We start from the raw sequence: 27637 nt of genomic DNA on the forward strand, positions 1-27637 counted from the left end.
GTTTGGTTCGAACCAACGCATCCTGGCGTGCACTTTCACTTTCGAAACAGCTGTTGATCAGAGTAATGTGCTGGTGAGATCATGCTGATGAAGTGCAGGATATTTAAATCCCTGCTTCATTGACTATTTCGAATGCCTGCATTTGCATCCCTAGTTTGAACTAGGGTGCAAGTGTAGACATACGCTAGCTGTTTTGTCTCTCTCCACTGAGGAGACCTGAAGAGAAGGGTGGCTGGTGTGTCTCTGTAGTAAGCAGCTAAGAGATTAGGGAGAGATCTTCTTAGGCTTGGAAGAATTACATTTCTATCAGTAAATATTGATACATGTTGATCTTGTACATACACAAATCAAAGAAAAATGTTTCCATATAAAAATTGATAGATAGGCTTAGTAAGAAAAACACTGCTTGATAACTTATTAGAGTTTGATTTATTTAAGGCTATTTACTTTATATACTTTATCGTATGATGTTGATAATTTGTGCTTTAATGATTACAAAACTTTTAACTTTTTGAAGTGTCTATTCTCTTTAAATGATCGTCTGGAGTCCCCCACCCAAATTCCCACAAATGTGAAAATGTAAACTCAATTAAAAGAGAAAAAGCACAAGTAAGCCCCCAAATTTTGTACAACTGTGAAGGTATAAAAAATTAAAATGGAAAAGATGGTTAAAATAAACATGGATATTTTTCAGTTGAAATTGCATAAAAATGATAATTGACTCTTGCAAAGCCTACTGTTCTATTCAGGCTTTAATATCATGCTCGTCGCTATAATTTCTGAGTGCTTTCTAGGGCTACATCTACACTGCAGAGCTATTTTGGGATGCCTCTTGTATCCCAAAATAGCTATTTTGCGTCTTAATAGCAAGCCCATCATATCATTTTTTGAGGAGTACAGGATCTTTCGAAAAAGGGTTTTACTTTTGAAAGATCCTCATCTAAACAGCCGTTTTTCTTTCGAAAAGCCCCTTTTTGAAAAAAAACCGCTGCCGCCATTATGCAAATGAAGTATGGGAAATTTAAATCCCGGCTTCATTTGCAATTTCAAAGTGTCTAATTTACATCCCTTTTTCGAGAAAAGAGATGTAGTCTAGACACAGCCTAACGGAAGTCAGAGGAAGAGTGCTCTATTTCAAAATAAATGCTGTGTAGACGCTCCCTATTTCGAAATAAGACACACAATTGATGTAGCACAATTTGTGTAGCTTATTTTGAGGTAAGCCCTGCAGTGTAGACTCACCCGGAGTGTTAAGGAGCTTACCTTATGCTGACCTGGCTGATCCCCAGGCTCTCTCATTCAGTGAAATACGTCTGTCCCTGTCCACATGTCCTTGAATTCTCACTCAGATGCCCACTCTCCCATCCCTGCATGGCCATGCAGCTCTCCCCCATCTGCATATGTCTTTGTGTCCTCACTCAGACACCATATCCCCCTGTAGCTCTGTACCCTTCCTCCTATGCCCATGTGGCCCTGAATCTCCCTCTTCCTTGTGGCCCTGTGCCTCCACTCCCATTCAGCTCCTGTCCATGTCTGTCCTCCCGCTCTTTCTCTTCTGAGCCCCTGTCTGAGCCCCCAGCAATGCCACACTGTCTCTCCCCCCAGATTTGCTGTCTCCTGATCTGGTCTGACAGGTGCTTTGAAGAAGGCATGGCAGGTGCTTTCTCTTCCCTAGCTGGCTGGGAGCACCTGCTCTGTTTTGGTACCATCTCATCTTCTGGTGGGCAAGTGGTGGAGCTGCAGTAACATTGCCCCAGAAGTTTTTTTTTTCTGTGCAAAAAATTAAAAATATGCCTGACTCATTAATTATGCACATGCTCAGTGGTGCAGAAATCCCCCCGAATTGGTTGCTTATGTTGCTGCAGGGATATACTGCAGTTTCTGAGCTAGTTGTAATTCCCTAAATTCTGAGGACTTCATGCCCAGGCATATCTCATTGCTGTAATTCAGCTGAGAGGTGATGTATGGATAACTGAGCCAGGCCTTCATCTGTCAGTAGGAGATGGTGTTTCCTCACCAAGTGGAGATTTGTGAAAGCGTTACTCACATATGCTGCTATTTGTAGAGCCCTGTATGGATACAAAATTTGTATCTGCATCTGATCCATGAACTGCAAACATGATCCGCGGATATCAGTGGAGTTTTAAAGTGGATAGCCACAGATTTGCAGGGCTCTAGCTACGTGAGAGTTCATGGTGAGTGACGTATCCAAGAGTTACTCCTAAACAACAGGCAGAATTAAACAGCTAATAGGCTTATTGACTTATAACTAATTGACTTACATTGATAGCCACCTGGCTAAATGAGAGCTATATTGATTTAAAAAATGGCCCCAGTTAGATATATAGATGCCTTAGCTTCTCTTTAAATCAGGTCAATTTTTTAGCCAATATAATTTTCTTGCCTGTGGTTTTTGGGGCATCTCATAAAACTGCTGTCTCAATTTACTTTCTTTATGTGTCTGTGTATCTATCTTAAAAAAAAAAGAAGAAAGAAAAGGTGAAAGATGAAGGGGTAACTTTGTCAAGTTAAAGAAGTTGAGTTCTGACTCCATCAAGGAACACTTTCTAATCCATTAATCATTCTCATGGATTGTCTTGGAACTCTCTCCAATTTAACAACATCCTTCTTGAATGGTGGGCACTAGAACCCACACAGTATTCCAGGAACAGTCACATCAGTATCAGCTACAGATACCTCTCTATTTGTACTCAGCAACCCCCTATTTATACAACCAAGGATCACATTAGCCCCCTTGGCCAGAGCATTGCATTGCATTGCATACACAGAAGCCAATGAAAAAATATTTCTATGGATAATAATCAAAATTTTACAGACTCGAAAAGGTAAGAAAAATGCTGCTTGAAAACTCCTTAGAATTTGATTGAAGGATATTTATTTTGTATTCACAGCAGGACCAAGAATCATTTAGACCATCCTGACAGGTGTTTGTCTAACCAGCTCTTAACTATCTCCAATAATGGAGATTCCACAACCTCTCTGGGCAACTTATTCTACTGCTTAACTACCCTGACAGTTAGGAAGCTTTCCTGATGTCCCTCCTCCTTGTAACACCCTTTTAGGCAGTTGAAAGCTGTTACCATGTCCCCTCTCCGTCTTCTCTTTTCCGAACTAAACAAGCCCAGCTCTTTCAGCCTTGCTTCATAGGTCATGTTCTCTAGACCTTTCATCATTTTTGTTGCTCTTGTCTAGACCCTCTCCAATTTGTCCACATATTTCCTGAAATGTGGTGCTCAGAACTGGACACAGTACCCCAGTTGAGGCCTAATCAGCACAGAGAAGAGCAGAATAATTACTTCTTGCGTTCTGCTTACAACAATTTTGATTTTTCCCCATTTTTTTCCAACCTGATCAATTTGGACAACTAACTTCAGTTTTCATATTGTTTCTGTTGACTGGAATCTGCATTTTTTGGCTTAAAAATATGTTGGATGAAGAATTTCACTCATCTGTGCTTCCCTCAGTGAGTAGGTACACTTGGGGAATGAGGTACAGAGAGGCTAAGAGACTTGCACAAAGTCACACAGGGAGTCTGTGGAGGAGCAGAGAATTGAACTTGTGTCTTGGTCCCAGACCAATACCCTAACCAGCAGTGCACCCTTCACTTCCTTTCACCCATCTCATTCTGGTGAGCACCAATTAATGAACCACAGAGCAGCCCTGCTTAATCATGCCTAAAAATCCTTGTAATTATGACCTGAACCTGGGAGGGTTCTGGGCCAAATCCTTGGAGTCAATCAGGCTCTAGCATCACAAAGCAGCGTATCTGCCAGCTTGCATGACCAACTGAGGATTCTTCTGCTGAAATGGCATAAATATATCTCACTGCGCTTATGTAGCTCTGAGCTCCACCCCTCTTGTCCCTCAGGGTAAGGAAGTGCCGAATCCACCTGCTGCTGTACTCTGGCTAGTCTAGATATGCTGGAATGACCACGGGGGATTGTTGCATGTAAGTGGCTGGGGTCGGAACCTGAATTAACAGCTCTGGGGGTAGGGGAAATGCAAAGAACTGTAAAGACCTGGGGAGCCATCCCAGGGAGGTGTTACTGCAGGAGTAAATGCACCAAGGCGTTGCCTTCCCAACAGCATACTTTGCTCAGCCCGTAATGCCATTCATTGTATTTTGCTGGTTGCTTTTATCTCTATAACCGGGGGCTCCTTCAGCAGCATTCAGGAGTCTCAGACACTCTTAGCTTGCCCGTTTCCGGTAAGGTACTGCTGATGAGTATGCAACTGCATTGGATCTGATACTGCATAGCCTGATCGCTACTTTTTTGGGAACAATTTGCAAATATTCATATGAATCCTGAATATTATTATTTTCAGTGTTCCATGGTTTCCAGGGCAGAGAAACAGCATGAATGATGACCAGATGTAAATATGCCACTTTCCAGTAAATACTCCATAAACATTTAGAAATGCAAGGTGAACTATAGCTACAGTATGGTTCATAATCTGCAATGCTGGAAACTGAGCTACTGTACTTTTCTTAAGAATAGTGAGCTGAGTGCGCTGTATCCTATATTCAACCACCATAGATGCTCCAAGCAATTTAGAATAATGCATTCAGGAAATAAATTCTTTCTCTAGCAGTTTACTTGGTGTGTGTGGGCGTATATACTGCAAGTGTCTAGGGTTTGCTGATGAAGCTAAGGCCATGAAAAATATTTGACTGCTATTGCGCGATGTTTCTGACAATGCAGTACATTTATAGCTGTACTTGTGTGATACCGAGCATACTCTGTGTGCATGAAATCCTACCCATACCTTCATTACTATTTTTTTTCTTCAACCTGTGTGTTTATGAAACAAATGATTACAATAGTTTAAAACAGAGGATATTTACACTACATGCTTTCTTTTTAAAAAACCCCAAAGCTGTATAATGAAGTCAAGTTCAAGAAATAGGGAATAAGACTTGGGCATGAAGGATGTGAACCATATCTTAGAGTACGTCTACACTGCATGCTTATTTCGGAAAAAGCTATTTTGAAATTTATATTTTGAAATGCATTTAAAGCTCCCCCCCCCCCCCAGAAGCACTTCAGGCAGGGCATCAGGACAGCAGTCACTTCCAGTAGCTGAGGCTTTCTGAGGCTCATGCTTAAAGGGACTGCCCTGTACAATCATGTCTCAGGCTCTATTCCTTTGACTACCTCCTTGAGGGACAGCAAAGCCTTTTCACTGTGTGCTCTGGTTGCCCTTGCGGACACCACAGCACTTCTGCCATGGAGCCAGACCTGCCTCCGAGCAGTCAACGGCCCTTATGTCTCATGCTGCACCTACTGATACACTTTCTGCAGGCTGCTCTTGTGGCTGTGCAGGAGGAGGACCCTTTGCTTATAGAAGCATAGAATCCTAGGGCTGGAAGAGACCTCAGGAGGTCATCGAGTCCAGCCCCTGCCCAAAGCAGGACCAACCCCAACTAAATCATCCCACAGGGCTTTGTCAAGCTGGGACTTAAAAACCTCTAGGGATGGAGATTCCACCACCTCCCTAGGTAACCCATTCCAGTGCTTCACCACCCTCCTAGTGAAATAGTTTTTCCTAATATCCAACCTAGACCCCCCCACACTGTAACTTAAGATCATTGCTCCTTGCTCTGCCATCCGTCACTACTGAGAACAGCCTCTCTCCATCCTCTTTGGAACCTCCCTTCAGGAAGTTGAAGGCTGCTATCAAATCCCCCCTCACTCTTCGCTTCTGCAGACTAAATAGACCCAAATCCCTCAGCCTCTCCTCACAGGTCATGTGCTCCAGCCCCCTAATCATTTTGGCTGCCCTCTGCTGGACCCTCTCCAATGCGTCCACATCCTTGCTATACTGGGGAGCCCAGAACTAGATGCAATACTCCAGATATGGCCTCACTAGAGCCAAATAAAGGGGAATAATCATTTCTCTAGATCTGCTGGAAATGATCTTCCTAATGCTCCATAATATGCCATTAGCCTTCTTGGCTACAAGGGCACACTGCTGACTCATGTCCAGCTTCTCATCCACTGTAATCCCCAGGTCCTTTTCTGCTGAACTGCTACTTAGCCAATCAATCTCCAGCCTGTAACAATCCTTGGGAGTCTTCCGTCCCAAGTGCAGGACTCTACACTTGTTCTTGTTGAAACCTCATCAGATTTCTTTTGGCTCCATTCTCCAGTTTATCTAGATCACTCTGGACCCTATCCCTACCCTTCAATGTATCTACCTCCCCCTAATTTAGTGTCACCCGCATACTTGCTGAGTGTGCAATCCATCCCCTCATCCAGGTAATTAATAAAGATGTTGAACAAAATCGGCCCTAGATCTGATCCTTGGGGCACTCCCCTAGAAACTGACCACCAGCCAGACATCGAGCCATTGATCACTATCCATTGAGCCCAACACTCTAGCCAGCTTTCTATCTACCTTATAGTCCATTTATCCAATCCATATTTCCTTAACTTGCTGGCAAGTGTATTGTGAGAGGCCGTATCAAAAGCTTTGCTAAAGTCAAGGTATATCACATCACTGACTTCCCTGTGTCCACAGTGCCAGTTACCTCTTCATAGAAGCTAATCTGACTGGTCAGGCATGACTTGCCCTGGTGGAGCACCTCCTCACTTCTCTCCACGCACTGCTCATGCAGCTCAACCCCTCCCAACCTCCCCTGCAAACTGTTCACTGCCACTTCTGGTGACTGGACTCCAATTCCGACTGGTGGGATCGGCTTGTGATGGATCAGTGGGACGACCAGCAGTGGTACCAGAATTTCCACATGCAGAAGGACACCTTTCTGGGGCTATGTACATGGCTCGCCCCTGCCCTCACACAATGGACCGTCATGAAACCTGCCACTGTGTATGAAGCCTAGCCCTCATCTCTGAGCCAACACCAAAAGGTCTTGGGTCAGATGACGGTGTTGTGTTTCTAGCAAGGTCACCTGAGGCCTGGACAGTGGGCCCTTTCCTGCAGAGACACAGATGTCCTAGGGAGGAGCCTCGCTACACCCCCCACCCCATGGAAACATGCTGGCCAGGCCAGGAACCTGTGGGCAGGAGTGGGGGTCGATGGGGCAGCTCAGCTTCCCTCCATGCTGCACACGCCTTGGGTCCAGCCATGTTGGCCTCCTGCACAGAGAGAGGGCTTTTACTCCTGCCCATTGGAGGAGAGAGAGGGCAGGGTGTTGGGGGGTGGTGTGTGTGAGCAGCAGATGCTGCTTTCTGGGGAGGGTGCTCCTGGCATCCCCTCCACTTCCTTCCTCTCCCAGCAGGCTCACATGGCAGGTTCTCAGTCTCCTCTGCCTCGCTGTGCTTCCCTGGGAGCTCATGCTGCTCTGAGAATGCGGGTGTGACCCCGTGTCGAGTGTAGCGCTGCTGTATGTGTGTGTCTCCATGTCCCTAGTCTCCTTCTAGTGGTGGCTTGTGGTGGGAGGGTGTTGTCAGAAGTAAGACAGGCCTCTCCAGACTCCTTGTGAGTCAGAGCACAAGGATCCTCTGTTGCAGCCTCCTGGGGCTGTGCGCCCCAGGCTGGTGCTCCGTGTGCACTCACATGCACAGGCTGCTGCGCGAGCCCCAGGCCGAGAAGGACAAGCAAGGAGCATGCCCTCGCCACTTGCTGCCTTCCCCTGCATGGGTCTAGGGACAGTAATGGAACTCACCCGATGGGCCTTCCCCAGCTTCAGATGAAGCCTGGGAGACATCCAGGGGTACTGGTCCCAGGGAGAGCATGATATCCTGGCTGGCGGGCATTGAGCTGGTGCTGGCTTCATCCGACTCTTCCTCCTCCCTCTCCTCCGCACTGGCTCTGCCCCCTGGGAAGGCAACAATGGGCATCTCCTGCCCAGAGTCCACAACAAGGGGGGAAGGGACTGACCCCCCCCTCCCAGGATGTGGTGGAGCTGATCATAATAGGGGCAGGAGCGGGGTGCTGCCCCAGAGTGGGACCTGTGCTCCCTGGCCTTGGCAAAGACCTGCCTGAGCTCTTTGATCTTCACGCACATCTGCTCCTGGGTGCGCATATAGCCCTTGTGGCCCAGGTATCAGCCATCTGGCCATAGACATCGGCATTCCTGTGCCTGGTGCAGAGATCCTGGAAGTTTGCCTCCTCTCTCCAGACCTCAATGAGGTCCTGTGTCTCTGCACTAGGACAAGAAGGCGCACACCTCTTTTGTCCCCGGGTAGGGTCCTGGGAGTTGGCTGTTTGCTCAGCTGCAGCTGTGGAGGGCTCAGACAGAGCACAGGAGTGGCAGCAAAAGCTGTGCAGGCTTCTCTAATGTGGTACATTGTGGCATAGGGCTGGCAGGACCTGAATTGTTCCACAAGCCCTTTCCCCTGTAGCTGCGGTTTTAAGGGCTGCAGGAGAAGGGGAACTATAGAGTTCAGATGAGTGTGGCCAGAGTGGCCAGCAGGGCACCTGTGGGAAGTCCTGGAGGCCACTTATTCTGAAATAACTCCAGCTGCCCTGTCTACACACGTTCTATTTTGAAATAGCTATTTAGAAATAGGCATTATTCCTCATAAAATAAGGGTTACATAATTTGGAATAAGGCACCTGTTATTTCAATATTATTTCGAAATAATGAGCTTTCTGTGTAGCCACTCACTTTGTTATTTTGAAATAATGCTTCTGTGTAGATGTGCCCTAAGTGAGCTGGCATTAATGTCATTCCATTGCTAGTACTTCAGTTCAGATTATGTCTTTCCTTGGGTGGCATATTTATGATTGCCAATGCTGTACAGAGGAAGATTTTCCTTTATTTAGTTTTCAGATGAGTGAGGATAAATATTTACATTTCCTAGTTCGTACTATATGCTTGCAATGATAAAAGACTTAGAAAGTAGCTTGCTAGGATGAAAAAAAGAAAAGAAAATAGCCTCCTAAAGAAAAACAAATATTAAAGGATAAATTGAGCTAAGACTACACAGAAAAAAGCCATAAGCACTGGATAGACTAATTTGAGTAAGGGAACGAGGCATATACACAAGCAGTTTAATTAATCTACTAGTCTTATTTCATATTCTAAAAGATTTATTAACCATGACAGGAAATTTACTAGGGAACAAAATCAAGGTATTTGTAGAATTGTAAAGGTGAGACTATTTGCCAATTATAATGAGTAACTTTTATGTTAAATTTCATGAGGAGTCTCTGTCTCTGTCCGGAGCTGAACCTAGAAAGAATAAAATAAATATGAAATGGTGCATTGTGCAATCACATTCCTAAGCTGTTTATATGTAGGCTTCAAATTAAGGGTTTGGTGTCATGGAAACAGCTTCTTCATTTGGAAAGCTTCTGCAGCCCTGTGAGAAGCAAAAGATGTGTGTGTGTGTGTGTGTTGGTTTTAACGATCCCCATCGCCCTTCCAGATATCACATTCTGTTCTTACAAGAGAAAATGGAACTAAACAGGAAGGCAGTGCTCCTGCTCTACTTGTTGTACTATGATTTAGACTAATGTAATTCATTTCAGCATTGCCATTTGTCAACTGCCAATTTAAATGGGTCTTATTTTGTAATTAAGTTGAAGTGCAGTTCCTACGTTTTAATTATATTTCCCCCCTACTAATGAAAGACTACATATGTGTCTAGATGCTATACATATGTATATACACACTTTGGTATATACATCGTATTTAACTATTTAAAATACATGAGCTCAGCGAATAAATAAATATTGTGTATATTACCATGGAAGCATGTGTGTGTGTGTGTGTGTGTATGATTATGGTTTGTATATGATTTTATTAATGAATGAAGATTTTTGTTGTTGCTGAGGACAAAGAGAAAGCAGTGGTAAGGGAAACAATTATACATTTTTGCAGCCTGCAGAGAAACTCTCAAGTCAATACTGGATTCAAATATAAATTTGGGAATTAACAGCACTGGAGGCTTTGTCCTGGGTTTGATGCCAGCTGGTTTTGTAGGCACAATTCAGATTGCTCAGTAATTTTTAAAATTAATTAGTAACATGGGAGTTGTACAGAGACTAGATTAACTGCATGGGAGGAGGGGGGTTTCTCTTTTGCAGTCGTATCTGTATGTTTTGTAGTACATTTCAGAAACAGACCAGTTTAATGTCACATAAAGTTCACCGACTTCTTGAATCTCCTAGATTGCTATCCCAAATTTGACAGCCATACCAAGGACCATGTGACAAGTCATGGACTAGGTGGCAAGCTTTTAATCTATAGAGTCTTGGTATCAGCATTCATTAGCAGTTATAGTTCACATACTACTGTTTTTTCTGACAGGGCTTAGGAATCACATACTCAGTGACAGAAGCATTCTAATGAAAGCATTTTGTGAGAAGGTTTCACAAATATTCAATACCAACTCAAGAAACCTTCACCCTAATCTATGTGCCTATCTATTCGATCAGTCGCCTACACCACAGGAGGAGTATGAATGTATATGTATGTGTGTGTGTGTGTTTGTGTGTGTGCGTGTAGAGGTGTATGTGTCAGTGTCCATATAAGTCCTGTGGAAGACCTCCTGAGGGGATATTGCAGGGTTCCCTATCTACCTAGCAGGAGGAGACTGGATGAGGCTGAGAAAGCTGCATTCTTCCATTCTGAGAGTCTCTGGGGCTATGTCTACATTGGCAAGATTTTGCGCAAATACTTTTAGTGCAAGAGTTTTTGCATTAAAGTATTTGCGCAAGAGAGCGTCCTTTTGCTCTGGCATGTGCTTTTGCGCAAGAGATGTGCTTTTGCGCAAAAGCATCCGTGCCAGTGTAGACACTCTCTTGTGCAAGAAAGCTCTGATGGCCATTTTAGCCATCGTGCTTTCTTGCGCACAAAATTCATGTTGCTTGTCTACACTGGCCTCTTGCACAAGAGGGATTATTCCTGAGTGGGAATAGTTCTTGCGTAAGAAGCACTGATTTCTTACATTAGAATGTCAGTGTTCTTGCGCAAGAACTCGTGGCCAGTGTAGACAGGCAGCAAGTTTTTGCGCAAAAGCGCCCGCTTTTGTGCAAAATCTTGCCAATGTAGACACAGCCAGGATGTATAATTAGCCTGTGCTCTTTTCTCTCCCTGTACTATGGAAACCCAATATAAAGAGGTTTCTAGAGGAAGCTATTATAGGGAATGATCCAAGAAGTTGGGTTCCTGTAGGAACCTTGTTTGCAGGAGCCAGTGGGACTGGGGAGCAGGCCAGAAACAAGGGAGGATGCTGTGACCGGGCAGCCCCACCCCGCACTCAAGCCCCGGGAAATCACCTGGCGCCGGGGGCAGAGAGGGCCCCACCCACACAGCCCTACTGGGCATGCTCCGAGGGGAGCCGAGGTATAAAAGGCTGCAGGCTTGCTCAGAAGGGGCAGACCGCGGCCCGAGCTGGAGCTAGCACCAGACCGCCAGAGATGGAGTCGCCAGGCTCACTGGACGTGCCGCTGCCAGGCCCAAGCCGGGCTCGACCCCAACGATGGAGCCGCTGGCCGACCCCCCGCGACCCAGGCACCACGACTGGCCGGGGGTAGGAAGTGACCCAGGGCAGGGAGCTGGAGAAGCCCCTGAGGGTGCATTGAGGGGAGGAGCCCCCCCGAGTCAGTGGAGGGAGCCGCCCGCCACTGACAGGGCCCTGGGTCAGGGCCCGGTGGAGAGGGAGGGCCCGGGCCCCCCTACCCCCCTGCCCTGAACCCCGGCGAGTGGGGGCTCGGATGAAGGACTAAGTCTCGGAAGGACTAGGCCAGGAGGCCGTATTTCCCCTAAAAAAGGGGCATTGCACTTTGGGGCTTGGCCCGAGTGGGCTGAACTATGCCCCGGACGGGGGCGGCAACCCCGAACGATGGGGGAGCCCCCCGACAGATTCCTTTTACTGCCAATGGTTTCCCTGCAGGATAAAGGCTTGCTAGTGCATTCTGAATAGGGCACGAGTTGCTGAACAGTTAGAACTCTGTATACGTTCAGCTTTCTCCTTCTGTTTGCCAGCCTAGCCTGCTGTGTTTGGGAAAGCAGAGCCATGAACTGTTTATTTTATTATTTTATTATTATTTTATTAACCCTTTCTTCCCCATCCCAGGGAGTAATTAATCCTGGCCTCCTTTGTTCCCTTGAATACAGGAACTGCAATATTTGCTCACCCATTTTGGAGTATATAATGGAGGGATGTCTCCCTATTTCCTCCCACAACTCAAATCTAACCTAGCAGAGAGCCTCTGCTTCCTCTTTGGAGGAGTGAGCCATGCCCCATCCTTTGGATGGAAGAACCGAGAGGAAACTTTGTCAGTAAAACTCATGGGGTTTCCTTTCTCCTAACTAGGGAAATGGCATGTGGAGTTCTCTCCCTTCCTATTTCTATCTAACTTGGTCATGAAGAAAATGACAGTTGCTGTGTTACCAAGGCAGGGATCTCGTCACCATGTGTGGCTGCAGGACGGAAGATAACTTAATTTTAGAAAAAAAGATGATTTCCATACTCCATCGGCTCATAAGAAATTAGTTATTGTTCAAGATTTTAAGATAGATAGTTCCATCTTAAAAAACGGATTTCAGTTTTTAAATTAAATTGGACAAAAACAGAATTCGTAGCACAAACCTCCTCATTCTTGGGTTCTGGAGTCCTTTGGAAATGTCCATCGTGTCCCAGTTAGGGTGGTCTTTAATGCATCCCCAGAATACCGGACATGATGAATCTTGTGGGACTGGCATGGGCCTGCCCTCGCCAACATGACCCCACCCTTGCTGACATGATCTTGCATGCACCGTGTGGCACAGAGGAGGCCATTTGAAGAGAGCATCATCCCACGTGAGAGTTTAATGGAATCTTCACAAGGGGTGCACTTCTTAAAATGGTGTCCTCCATCTGTGACGCTGAACAAAACAATGTCCTGGTTTATATCAGTGCCAGACAGGGGCATGCCACACAAAACCAGGACTTTTCAGATGAATGACCTGCCTAATCTCAGTGCAGAAACTCCTGGTTGCCGCAGGCTAAAAGAACCTGTCTGAATGCATGAGTGTTCAATCACAAAAGATAAGGAGAGGCTATAAGACATAGACCAGATGAGAGAGCTGATATCTTTTATTGGAAGTTACAATCTTTCAAGCTTCATAGAGCTCTTCTTCAGACCAGGAATACAAGATATAAGGGAGATTAATTAAAGCAAATGTGAATTATAGGAGTGCTTAGTAATTGCCTGTCAAAGGTTGTATGCGACAGACTTCGGCACAAGGGGACGTGTGAGATGTATTTCTGTGCTTCCTTTGTCATCTCTCTCTTCCTATGCTAATGTCTAGTAAAGGGTTAAGAAAATAGCTTCAGCTAAAAAGTTGCATTTATTTGAAATTGAATCACTGTGATTGAAAGCTTTCATTTACTCTCTCAGTAGCCACAATAAATGTAATGGCTGTGAGTTTCTAAACCAAAAAAAGAGACTTACCTTTTTTCATAACTCCCCATTCAAGGACTGAATTGGTACAAACTGAGAGTTGGAAGCAGCTGCCCTCTCCAATAGCCCACATGGGAGGGTCTGCAATTCTGTACAGGCCTTATATGGGTCATGCGAAGGGGAGAGGCTCCTTATTCACCTCTTCCCCTTAGCTCTGCACAGCCACAAAAGGGTTAGCCCGGACCTCTAGGAAAGTAAATGGGAAGATCTGGCTCTGTGAGTCTGTGGAAAAGAATTCAAAGTTGCTGTGAAAAGTACTGCCGCACTGCAGCTCTCACCTCTGCAGTAAACAATTGCATAATAAAGTGCTATTCGTTTTTTGCCTGCTCTACTGAAGTAAGAAGTATGTTAAAGAAACCAAATGCTAAATAATTATTTTAATAAAATAAAAAATTCCCACAGCAAAAAATTTCCTTTATTTAAAAGAAAGTTTGAGAACTTTGACGATCTGGGACATTTTCCATCTTAGAAAAACTGCATTAGGTGTGATGCAGATGTCAAATGCACCTGTGTTTGAAGGCAATGAAATAGAACATGATTTCCCCCCCAAATTATGATGTTTTAGCCTTAAGTTCTATATCATCATAGGCTTCCAGCCCACAGCCACATATGAGGACCAAGCAACTGAACTGGGCTGAACACAGAACTGAGAGCTAGGAAATGCCAAGATATAATCCTAGTTCTCACAATGACTCCTGGCGTGTGGGAAAGTCCCTCAGGGCTAGAGAGAGCGAGCCTTGGTCTGATGAAATGGCGACTTTCTCCACAGCTAGTTTCAATGGTTTCCAAGGATTGGTTGCAGAATAAGATGCCACTCAGTGTAAGGGTATCATGTCTCAGGTTCCCCATCTGTAGAACCTGGATAACAGTATTTATTTTCACACTCTGATGACGGATAGCTGATGTTTATAAAATACTCGGCAGATGAAAATTGCCCTCTATGTACTAAATATTGTTAAGTGTCTTGGGCACAACTTAATGCGGGCTTTCCCTGGAATGAGCAACAGATAGACATCTCCTCAGGGACAGAGTAACTAAGAACAGAAGCAATCTAGATACACATGCTTTTGCATGTCTTTCATCTTAGAGATGAGACGACAAATTCTGGCACTCTGGGACATCCTGTGGATTTGTATCACTCTCTGGAAGGCTGGTATTTACAAAGCAATGAATACATTCCCGTCCCTAGTTTCCTTGTGTAACATGTATAATATGCAGCATGTTCTTTCTTTAATAAGTAATTAATCATAAATCAGCGTGAGTTACTAACTGAAACTTAAAATTATTCTGCGTTGTATTTGACTGGTTCAGGATACCACGTGTTAGCATGAGGCTTTTAAATCTTTGGCAGGTGCAGTGCAGAGCTGTTCCCCTCCAGCAGGAACCTGGGAGGAACTGTATCTCTGGTGGGTAGAACTCTCTCAGTGCTGCTCCAGACATATAGGGGCAATGGCATAGATTGCTGCTCTCAGTATACTGACAACCCTCTGTGGCCACTGTGAAGGGGAACCTTGTTATGCCTATTTCCTGCCTGTACATCTTCACCCCCTTTATGGAGTCCTGCCCTCTAGAAATGGAACACGGTAAGTTGTCCCCGCATGCCCAGGGTGACCATATTTCTCTATGCTGAATACAGGGACGCCTGGTAAAATTCAGCGAGTTCAATGGCAATCAGTGAGAATTATGCAGTACAAGCATTCAAGTTGACTGAACCCCCATTAAAAAGAAATACTGCGTATCTGGATTCTTTGTATTTACCTTCTTATCTTCAAGGGTTTAGGGTTCACACATGGAGGGGTGAAACATACCCCTCAACTACTCCCACACAGGGAGAAGTGACACACACACAATCCTGTATATCTCTCTCATGGGCGTATGTGTGTGTGTGTGACCAACCCTTCCATGCAAGCAGGAAGGGATTAAGCACTCCGGCAGCATTGGGCTCAGGGAATCTGACTACAGGGGCTTCGGTGCACTTGCCAGAGAAATGGCTCAGCAGGGGAGGGAGCCTAGGGGACAAGGCAGCCCCATGCTCCTTGAGGGCAGGGCCCAAGGTGGGGGAGAGGGGTGAAGAGAATTCTAAGGCGCCACTTGGGGGCGGCTGTGGAGCCTGCAAGTTCGGATTATGTAAAGGCTGGAAATTGCTTCTTCCCCCGACCTTGCCATGCCACAGTGGAAGCTGAAGGACAGAGAGGCTTCCCCGTGCCAGTGCTGTGTGGGGCTTTCCATAGACAGGGCTTGGTTTCTGTTGCACAGCGCCCTGGGCAAGAGGGTCTTGGGTTTCCCAGGGTGTTGGACCAGCCAGAGGAAGTGGGGAAGGAACGAACCTGATGGCCAGGTTGTTGGAGAGCCCAGTGCTCCGACCAGGGGCTGGGTCTCCACGCAGCACTAGGAACGGAGGATACTGCCTGGTCCCTGCCTGCACTCCCCAGCTATCACAATTCACAGTGAATGCTGGCTGGAAAGAGGATGTGGGACAAAGCCCTGCTGGTCGAAAGCCTTACAGTGGGGGCTGCATTGATGGACAAGCAGCAAAGATGTCCAGCCATGCATGCTATATCCCCCCCATCCTTCCACACCCACCCCTATTGTTGGCCACTGAACCACCTCCCCCATCCATTGGACCTTGCTGATGTGCGGGTGACTGGTGAGCAGGGATCCAACCAGCAACAGGACCTGCCAGTACTGATGGAGGGAAGACAGAAAATATGGAACAATTTGTCCATTTTTAAGAAAAATTCCGGATACTTGTAAGAGGGCTTAAATACGTGATTGTTCCTTTAAAAACAGGACAGCATGCCCCAGACAACAGGACTGCTGTTGTGAAACCATGAGAAGAATGGGGACGGGTTTCTCAGTCACTCGTCCCATGCAATCTGGTCCCATGTTATTATTTATAGGTTAACATGTTTCCATGAGTCTGTTTGGACACTTCCGCAGTCTTCCTGATCTGCTGCATTGCATACACCCTTGCAAAATGGAAATAATTCACTGATTATTTAGCTTGCAACTAGCAAGTCTTTGTCTCATGGTCTCTGTTTGCTCTGCTGCCTGGCATATATCATGTCAGCTCCATCTCCCTCAGTAATAATTTGTGGCCTTTCTATTTGTTACCCCCCAAGACAATCTGGTCTTTAATGAGAGAGTCTTCTAAAATTCCATAATTACACAACTGGCTTTTAGTTTTAAGTCTGTGACAAATTCCTCTCTCGCTTCCCTTTCATTTCATGCTTTCACCCTGACCATACATCTTTCAAAAGTAACATTTTTTTTTCTAGGAACACAACCATCTTCATTATTTCTGCAAGGCTTTCCTCCCTCTGCTCACCACCAGTGTAATCTTTTTCTCATCCTTCAAGTTATTTGCCCCAGTGGCTTTCATAAGCTGCTCAGATTGCTGTTTGAGGCACGTTCAACTTTTCCCCTGATTCACAGGGCTGGTGGGAGTTGTTGCCAGTGGCATAGGCTCTGTAACAGCCATTGCAATGTTACCTTACTCACAGGGTCATCCAGCACACTCTGTCATTTACTCCTAATACCATCTGGTATCTTACTGGTGAGCAGGCTGGTGTCTAGATAAACCCTTCATTATGAATGGGAACTATGCACAGAAATGAGGTAACAAAATTTCCTACTGCTCTGTGTAGATGCAGCTTGTAACTGCCCTGCCCTAGACTTCCTTTTATTCCTGCCCCAACAGGAAATATCTCAGGGAATCCAAAGACTGGATGAAGAGTGACAGGAAGCAAGGCATCTCTACACTGCTGGAGGACTGACGTATCATAAGCCAGTGAGTCTCTCCACACATTGCCCTTGCCCTAAGTGCCACCCCCTGTCGCCCCCATTGGATGGGAACTGTGGCCAATGGGAGTGGCAGAGGTGGTGCCTGTGGCCGGGGCAGCACACAGAGACATGTGCCCCCACCTCTGTGTAGGAGCTGGAAGTGAATGTGTCACTGGTTCTGGGAGCTGCTTGAGGTAAGCACCACCCAGAGCCTGCTCCTGAACCCCTCCTGTGTCCCAATTCCCGGCCCAAGATTTGATCCTCCTTCTGCCCTCTGAACCCTTTGATCCCAGACCAGAGCACCCTCCTGTACCCTAAAACCCTCTTCCCTGGCCCCATCCTTGAACTTGCACCCCAGGCAGGCCCCTCAATTCCTGCATCCTGATCATTGTCCTGGCCCAGTCCCTCTCACACCCTCTGAATGCCTTCATCCCAAACCAGAGCATCCTCCTACACCCCAAAACACTCACCCCCAGAGCCGTGCACCCCCAACCAGAGCCCTCTCCCACACTCCAAACTCCTCACCCCCAGCTTGGAGCCACCTCATACATCCAACCCCTTATCTCTGGCCTCATCCCAGAGCCTGCATCCCTAACCAGAGCCCTCACCTTCTCTTGCCTCCGCTGGAGCCCTCTCCCACACTCTGAATCCCTCATCCCCAGCCACCCCCCAGAACCCAGACCTCCAGCCTGAGACCTCATCCCTGCCCACACTCCAAGTTCCTTAGCCAGTGAGTGAAGGTGAGGAGAGTGAGCAACAGAAGGAGGTGGGTGGAGAGAGTGAGACCAAGGCCTCAGAGAAGGGGAAGGGCATAGGCAGGACCTCACAGGAAGGGCGGAGCAGGAGGTGGGACAAAGGTGTTTGGTTTTGTTCGAGTAGAAAGTTGGCAACCCTAGGACAGGACTCCAAAGTACGTCATGACCCCATTTTAATGGAGTTGCTAGGGCTGGCTGTAGACTTGGTGGGGCCTACTGCCAGAGCCAAAGCCTGAACCCACCACCTGGGGTGGAAGTCTAAGGCTCAGGTCACGGGGCCCCCACATGGGACTGAAGCCCTTGGGCTTGGGTGCCCCTATTTGGTGCAGTGGCTTGGGCTTTGGTCCCCCTTTCTGGGATCATGTAATAATTTCTGTGGTCAGAAGGGGATCATGGTGCAATGAAGTTCGAGAACCCCTGGCATAAGCACTGTCTTTTTGGCATACTTAGGCTGTGTCTAGACTGCAGCCCTCTGTTGACAGAGAGATGTAGATTAGGCACGTCAAAATTCCTAATGAAGCAGGGATTTAAATAGTCCGTGCTTCATTAGCATAAACATGACCACTGCTTTTTTTCAAAATGGAACTTTTTCGAAAACAAACCAAAACAAACCCAACCAAAAGCGGCAGTCTAGACGTGGCTCTGTCGAAAATAAAACCTTTTTCAACAGATCCTGTATTCCTCAAAAAATGAGGTTTACAGGATCTGTCAAAAAAGGGTTTATTTTCGACAGATCCGCATCTAGACTGCCGTTCTTTTCTGAAAAAGCTCCGTTAAAAAAAAAAAAGCGGTGGCCATGTTTATGATAATGAAGCGTGGGATATTTAAATCCCTGCTTCATTAGCAATTTCGATGTGCCTAATCTACATCTTTCTGTTGACGGAGAGGTGTAGTCTAGACACAGCTTTATGGTATGTCTATGTAGCAGTGATATTTCAGAATGACGGATATAATTCCAAAATAACTATGCGAGCGTCTACACAGCTAGCCCATTATTTTGAAATAATGAGCGGCTTATTTCAGCATCTGTAAAGCTCATTCCACAAGGAAGGTGCCTCTTCTGAAATAGCTATTTTGGAATAGCAGTAGTGTGGACACTCCACTGCTGCTATTTTGAAATAGTTCCTCCCCCAGGCCATTCAAAGTAATTACTCCCCTGTGCTTCCTGGGGCTCTAAATCGAGGTAGTGCATCCACATTAGGGGTGCCTGCCTTGGACTAATTTACAGGCTTCCCTGCAGTGAGACACGCTATTTTGAAATAAGTTATTTCTGAGTATTTCTTCCAGAATAGCTTATTCTGAAATAACTGTGCAGTATAGACATAGCCTTATTGATTACAGATTGTCTGTTACTCCTTCAGGAAATGGGACCTAACAGCCCAGCTGCCCTAGGCCCTCAGGATCAGTGCTTAGACGTACGCTGGCCTAGAGCTCCTACATTGTGGGCTCTCTGGTTTACCGTCACCCCTTCAGGGACACAAGAGAGTGGAAGCAAACAGCCGCACGAGCTTTGCAAATTGTTCCAGAGCCCAGTACACTATATATTTTACAGAGTTCGTGCATCTGTCTTTCTGCCTGGCTGTGACTCTGTCCATCCATCTGTGAGTCTGTTTGTTCAAGAACTCCTCCTAAACAGTAAGGCTACGTCTACATTGGCATCCCTTTCCGGAAAAGGGATGCTAATGAGACGAGTCGAAATTGCAAATCCGTGGGGGATTTAAATATCCCCCGCGGCATTTGCATTTACATGGCTGCCGCTTTTTTCCGGCTTGGGGATAAGCCGGAGAAAAGCGCCAGTCTAGACGTGATTCTCCGGAAAATAATCCCTTTTCCGGAGGATTTCTTATTCCTACTTGAAAGAATAAGAAATCCCCCAGAAAAGGGCTTATTTTCTGGAGAATCGCGTCTAGAATGGCGTTTTTCTCCGGCTTATCCCCAAGCCGGAAAAAAGCGGCAGCCATGTAAATGCAAATGCCGTGGGGGATATTTAAATCCCCCGCAGATTTGCAATTCCGACTCATCTCATTAGCATCCCTTTTCCGGAAAGGGCTGCCAATGTAGACGTAGCCCACGAGCTAAGACCACCAACATTTGGTATATAGCTTCCTCTTATCCTACCATAAAGCAAGGCCAAGGTTTGGCTGTGGCAGGAAAACGGGAAGTGCCTGGAATACATTTGTTTCCCATTACATGGAAAGGGAAGGGTCCGATAGGAGGGACAGTCATGCTCCACAATGACCGCTGGGGACAGTATGCTCAAGGGACAGTTATGCTGCAAAGTAACAACAGGAAGGTGGCTGCACCAGGCAGGGAGTGGCCAGCTGGGGTCAGGGCTCTTCATATGACTGGCCACCAGCTCAGGTAAGTGGTGCCCCTGCTTCTAAACCCCTCTCCCCGGCAGCAGGTTGCAGTGCTGGATGAGGGGAGCCCCACTGGCCAAGGAAATGCCCTGCACCCCCCAAGGAAATGCCAGCTGGTCCACCCCCACTCCACTAGCCAGAAGCCACTGGGCAGCCCATTTTCTGTCCACTCCAAGAGGAGTCACCCAGCCACTGGCCAGAGGCTGTGCAGCTCAGCCCAGCCTCCCCCACCCTGAAACAAGCTGCTGGGGGGGCTGGATAGCCCAGTCCCCCCACCCCCCACATTAGGAGCTGCCCACCCACTGGCCAACTGGCTAGGAGCCAGACAACATAGCTCTGACCCTCTCCCCCTGCAAGGAGCCACTGCGGGAAGCCAGAGAAGCGCAGCCCTAGCTCCCCTGAGGGGAGCCACCATTGGAGCTACATGACTCTCACCACCACGGGCAGCCCTGGTAAGCCCTCCAATCACCCAGCCCCTGGGCCCGAGCTTCCCCTGCTCTGAATCCTGCACCCCCTGCCCTGAGCCTCCCCTACCTCCACTCCCCTTCCCTGGTTCTCCACCTCTGCCCTGACTCCTGCACCCTCTCCCCCTTCCTGAGTTCCCCAAACCTTATTCTGACTCCTGCACCCACCATATCCTCAGCCCCTTTCCCTGGGCCCTTCACATCCTAAAACCCCTGCCCTGACTCCTGCACCCCCCCCCCAAACCTACAGCCTTCCGCCCTGAAGGACCAAAGCAATGCTGGGTAGATCTGATTAGTAAATAACAGAAGAAAGAGACAGATCTAGACCAAACAATGAAACACCTCTGCCCCATTCCCCTGCTTCAGTTTTCTCAGCATTCTTGTGCAGTCTTTGGGTGTTGAGCAGAGTCCTCTAAGGAGCGCAGTCCTTTGCCCTGAACATTGCTTTGCCTGAGTCATGATGCCTCTCCTCTCCAACAAGCATCTTTCTTCCTTGGCTGCTCATGTAGTTAAAAAGGACCCCTTGTCTGATGTAAGCAGGCCTGTCTGTTCCTCACTGCTGCCCAAGCTTCCTTTGTCTCTGTTACTCTCGCAGAGATTTCAGATCTTTCCAGTACCACCTGGTCCCTTTGTCCTACTTCTGTGGAAATTCAATTCCTTGGATATTCAATTCCTTCAAACTCCAGCCCCATCCCATACAGAGAAGTTGGAGAAAACTGGTTTAAATCTAGACTGCAGTTATATCTCTCCCTAGGTAAGAGCTTTTCAGGTCAGTGCTGAGAGGCACTAACTACTGACCTATTGGTACGGAGGCATGCCAGCCAGTGGCACAAGAACATTTTTAAAAGTGAGGGAGCTGAACCCCCTTTCCCTGTCTGCACCCACCCCCAGCTCAGGCTGAGAGCAAAGCCCCAGCACGAGGGGCCAGCTGCCAGGACTCTAGGTGCTAGGATGGAAGCCCAGGGATGCTACAGCACACCCATCCCCCCACACCTCTAGTTCCCATGCCTATGATAACAGCACCGCTCCACTGTCTCCTTACTCCCAGAAGCATGAGGTAGAACACAATAAGAGACAATTATAAAACTCAGTGATACTGGTGCTGTGAGTTCATAGCACTTGTATAAAGGGATTGGCCAACCTTGCACCCCTTTAAGTTCCCTCTTTCTGCCCAACTCTTAACTCTGAGGAGATGTAGGAGGAAAGGTCATAGAATGGATGGGTACAACATATCTTGAACAACAACACTCGCAGAATGGTTAGTAACTATTTTTTTCTTTTTTTAAGTGCTTGCATATCTCCATTCCACTGAAGGAGAGTCTCACACACTAAGGATACATCTACGCAGAGGGACTATTTCAGGATACTAGAAGTATCCCAAAATACCTACCCTGTGTCTTTTGAATGCGCCTGCTATTTTGAGATAGGTCTTGAAATAGCAGATGCACTATTTCGGCATCCTTGTAACCCTTGTTCCACGAGAGTTAAGGGATGTCTCAGAATAGTGCGTTATTTCAAAATTTGGTGTTGTACAGATGCCAAATTTTGAAATACGCTATTTTGAAATTCAGTCGAAATAAGATACGCAATTTGCGTAGAGCTAATTGTTTATCTTATTTCGAGTTTAGGGTGCTGTGTGGATGCACCCCAAGGGTATGTCTACACTACCCCGCTAGTTCGAACTAGTGGGGTAATGTAGGCATACCGCACTTGCAAATGAAGCCCGGGATTTGAATTTCCCGGGCTTCATTTGCATAAGCGGGGAGCCGCCATTTTTAAAACCCCGCTGGTTCGAACCCTGTGCAGCGCGGCTACACGGGGCTCGAACTAGGTAGTTCGGACTAGGCTTCCTAGTCTGCACGGGGTTCGAACCAGCGGGGTTTTAAAAATGGCGGCTCCCCGCTTATGCAAATGAAGCCCGGGAAATTCAAATCCCGGGCTTCATTTGCAAGTGCGGTATGCCTACATTACCCTCCTAGTTCGAACTAGGACGGTAGTGTAGACATACCCTAACAGAATGGTGGGATCAGAGTTTGACCAGAGAAAAATGCATATGGATTTAAAAAAATAAAATTGTAATGTTTATAGAGTTTGAACTAGGTATTTGTAAACTGAGTCTCTTTATTCATTAAATAGTTTATGATTAGCATACAGAACTAGGGAATTAACATGAAGTTTTAGATTGTGGAATAAGTCAATAGCATTCCTTGAAGGTAATAGGAACATTCAGACATATCAAGGAAAAGTTCATTTAACAAAATTAAATATTTTTGCACTCTTCTGATTGTTGATAAATTAAGTTACCCAAGATTTAAATCACACTAAATCAGTGTAAGCATATGGTGTATGTCTCTACTACAGCATTATTTCAAAATATCTTCTTTCAAAATAGTTATTTCGAAATAGCTTATTTTGAAATAACGCATCGAGATACAAAATGCATTTCAAAATAGCGTTTTGCTATTTTGAAATAGCACGTCCACACTGATAGGATGCTGAATCGCATTTAAGGCCGGCTGGAACTGGTTCTGGCAGGGCATCAGGTCAGGAGTTAGCCTTGGGCAGCAGCCACACAAGGTATCTGAGACCTGTGCTTAAAGGAACCGCCTCCTTCCCCCCCACCCGACAGCCGGTTCTAAGGTTTCCCTGATTGCTTGCCTACCTCACTGAGGAACAGCAAAGCATTTTTTTCTCTGTGTGCTCTGGTTGCCCTCACTCAGGACACCACAGGACTCTGCAACATGGAGCCAGAGCCGCCCCTGGGCACTCTGGTGCTTCTCCTGGACGTGCTGCTGCGAGCCTGGAAGCACATTTTGCAGGCAGTAACAGTCTCCCTGGTGTGCCCCACTGGAGGCTTGTGCCTCATTCCTCCCTCACATCGTTCCACTTACCCCTCCCTAATCCCCCTTTCTGATGTACAATAAAAGAAATGAGTTCATTACAACAAAGCCTCTTTATTGAACAAAACTGGGGTGGGGAGGAATGAAACTGAGGTGAGTCTGGAGAAAGAAGGTGGGAGAGGGGAGGAGGAAACCTGGGAGGTGGGAGCTGGCAGGGGGGAAGAAGGGGGAGGAGAAGCTCAGGGCTCAGAGTTGGGGGTCTCACTGGCCCAACTGTTTCCCAGCATCATTGGTGCGGGGGCCTCTTCGTCCCTGGGGGTGTGGGGAGGGTGAGGAGGAAGAAACGGGAGGGGGAGAAGGAGTGGGAGGAGGAGTGGTAGCTGGGGAGGCAGCAGGGGCTGGAGCAGCAGGTGACAGCAAGCTCTGCCCCAGGGTCGATGACCACCTGGGAGGCACAGACCATCCTGTCCCCCAGGATGTGGTCCATGGCATCAAAATAGGAGCAGGGGTCTGGGTTTGCCCCTGGTTGAGAGCTGCCCCCTGTGGCCTTGGCGTACGACTGCCGCAGCTCCTTTATTTTCATGCAAACCTGCTCCTGGGTTCGCATGTGACCTTTGGTGGCCAGTCTGGCAGCCATCCGCCTGTAGACGGTTGCGTTCCTTTGTTTAGTGCGGAGATCATGGACATTGGAGGCTCCTCCCTAAACCTGAATTAGGGCCCTGATCTCCACACTGGACCAGGCAGGCGCCCACCTTTTCTGGCCCCTGGCTGGCTCCTGGGAGCTGGCAGACTGGTCCTGGGGAGCGGTGGAGGGCTGGCTGGCACTGGCTGCCTGGCTCATGCTGGGGCCACTGGGTCAGGTGCAGCGACTGCTGGCTCTGGGCTGGCAGGCTTGAAGCTGGCACAGACACTGTGGCCAGAGTCTACCCTTTTAAGGGCTCCGGAGAGCGGGGGAGGGCTGGAGGCCCCTATTTCGAAATAAACATCCCCATAACGCTTATTTCAAAAGAGCATTTTCAAAATTGGTGCTATTCCTTGTGGAATGAGGTTTACCAATTTTGAAATAAGCCCTCCGCTATTTCGATTTAATTTCGAAATAGCTGTTTGGCTGTGTAGATGCTGGTAAAGTTATTGTGAAATAATAGCTGTTATTTCGAAATAACTTTGCTGTGTAGACATACCCATGGAAAAAGAAAGAAATAGTGTGTTTATATTGGTTTAAATTGAAATTAGAATTCGATCCAAGAGCTACAATCTCAATATATATAAATATAAAGAAGTGAGGTGAAAAAAGAACATTCCTACATTTTTACTATAATATTTTCATAATGATCTTTAAATGCTTTATATCATTTGTAGTATAAATGTTAGAGTAAGTCTGTATATAACCACAAATAGTGATGTGTCAGTGTTTGGTTTTTACAGGGTTAATTCATCAGAATTCTTATGAAGTTCTCTGCTGGTAATGGTAGTGTTCTCTTTCTAACCTGATTTCAGTTACTAGCACATGTCTTAAGACCAGATTTAGAAAGATATTTTAGGCGCCTAAAAATGCAGATAGATGTTTAGAGGGATTTAGAAGTTCCTACTTGCATATTGATTTCATTGCAATTTAAACACCGATGACTTTAATGGGACTTAAGTGCCAATCCTGCTTAGAGCCTTTTGTGAATTCTTTTTGGTGCTTAAATACCTTTGCAGTTCTAGCCCCCTATGCTTCAGAACCTAAACATTTTTTATTAGGTCACAAGAAAAGTTTGTCCGTTGAAGCACAGTTGTAATCCATGGGAGGCATGGCCCATTCAGGACAAAATTGGGACTTAAATCTTTAATAGTTCATCATTTAGCATCCAATATACTATAATAGCATATAGCTTTTGTTGTAATGCTCTAGCAATGAATACTCTTTGTGGTTGATTTGCTTTTTTCTCTGTATTTCTCTGCTTACTGTGGGTGCATCTACAAAGCACAGTAAACTCAAAATAAGATACGCAATTTGTGCTATGCAAATTGTATATCTTATTTTGATTCTATTTAGAAATAGCTTATTTTGAAATTTGAGCAGTTACACAGCACCAAATTTAGAAATAACACTATTTTGAGACATCCCTTAATCCTTGTGGAACGAGGGATGCTGAAATAGCATGCCCATTATTTCAAAAAATATTTCGAAATAATAGGCGGCTTGTTAAGATGTGGGGTAGCTATTTTGAGATATCTTTGGTATCCCGAAATAGCCATGAGGTGTAGACATAAGCTGCATCTATGTATGTGTATAGACCCTTTTTCTACAATGATGGCTGGTCCCCTGTCTTGGTGGATAGAATGCAACATCATTACATTTAAGAAGTAGGCCCCTGATTTATTAATTTTTTCCAAAGCTTGTGCTTCTACATTTATCTTGATTAAATATTATTTACTATATTAGCAGAAGTAATTCAGTAGATCCCACCTATCTGTTTACATTGTTCATTATTAGAGAGCTATTTCTCATAATTCAGGTTGTGACTAGGTTCCCGTTATAAGTACCATTTCTTGATTCCAACCATGAAATGAAACATTTTTTGTTCATGACTTTCCTCTTACCTCCTTGAGATCCTGAGATCTCAAGATTTGGGGAAATTGCTTTTCTGTCTGGAGAGCTTTCTTTTGTGTGGGGAGTTCTGCAGAATTTCCTTTTGTTTCTGTCTTGTCCAGCATGTATATGGGATCATGAGCAGGGTTAGAATGAGCAGTTGTATTCTTGGCCACAGATGAAGGGTAGCAGGCTCAAATTCAATCTGGATAAGACTAAGGTGATGCTGGTGGGTTGAGGACAGCAGATGTAGTGAAAATTGTCAGCTTTTTAAAATAAAGATATCTGTGTGTCCTTTGTTGCCAAGGTTCACAGACTGGGGGAGCTGCTGGATGATCCCATAGAAGCAATGCCTAGAAAGGCTTTTCTCACATCCTTTATGGGTCAGATTGTTGTGACCTTATCTTCAGGATGCAGACCCTGTTACCATTATCTATAATTTTACTGCCTCAAGAGTAGACTACTGCAATATGACCTACATGAGGGTTAAAGCAATCTGGAAAGAGAAGATGGCAAACATGGGAAAACAAGATGGTAAACATGACAACTTGCCTTGTAAGCAGCATTAGGGTATGTCTACACTACAGTGTTCTGTAGGAAAAACTGCTGTTTTTCCAACAAAACTTGCAGAATGTCCACGCTGCAATCGCGTTCTTTCGAAAGTAAATTGAAAGAACAGAGGAGTTCTTCCAACATTGGTAAGCCTCATTCTATGAAGAAGAATGCCATTTCCAAAAAAGCTCTTTTGGAAAAAGGCATGTGTAAACGGGGAGGAGGGATTTTTTTTTTTTTTTTTAAAGAAAAGGCCTCCAGGAAATAGCACAGGAGGTTGCCCAAACTGGTTGCTCACTGACTGGTAGCTGTGTAGGGTGGCGAGTTTCCAAAGGGCGATTGCGACTCGCTTCTCCAGGAGGATGGCGGGCCGTAGGTGGGTGTCGCGTCTCTGGAGGGCAGGGACAAGGCAGGCACACAGCTCCAAAAAGGTGGCCTTCCACACGCAGAAGTTTTGGAGCCACTGCTGGTTGTCCCTCTGCTCCATGATCAGCTGGACCCACCAATCCAAATTGGTGTTGAGCCTCCAAAAATGCCTCTCCTCTGTGGGTTGCAGTTGCCAGAGTGTAGCTCCTGCACCCAGGGAGAGGGTCCCCAGAATGAGCTCAGAGTCCAGCTCGTGCAGGACCAGGAAGACAACTGGCACAAAGTGCTGCAAAAACTGCAGCATGGCCATGTGGGGTCATCGCATGCTGAAGGGCAGCTCTGGTTCCATGGCACAAAGAACAAAGCTGTGGCATCCAAAAAAGAATAGGGCAACCACAGCAGGCACTGTGAAAGCTTTGCCATCCCTCGAAGAGGTAGCAAGCATGTAGCAGAAGCAGAGAAATGGCTGTCCAGAGGGATCCCTGTAAGCGTGTGTCTCTGCAAGACTCCAGCACCAGCACTTGGAAGCAACTGGTGACCTAAAGCCCTGCCTGAAGTG

This window comes from Pelodiscus sinensis, chromosome 1 (assembly GCF_049634645.1).
Source record: "Pelodiscus sinensis isolate JC-2024 chromosome 1, ASM4963464v1, whole genome shotgun sequence".
Taxonomy (NCBI): Eukaryota; Metazoa; Chordata; order Testudines; family Trionychidae; genus Pelodiscus; species Pelodiscus sinensis.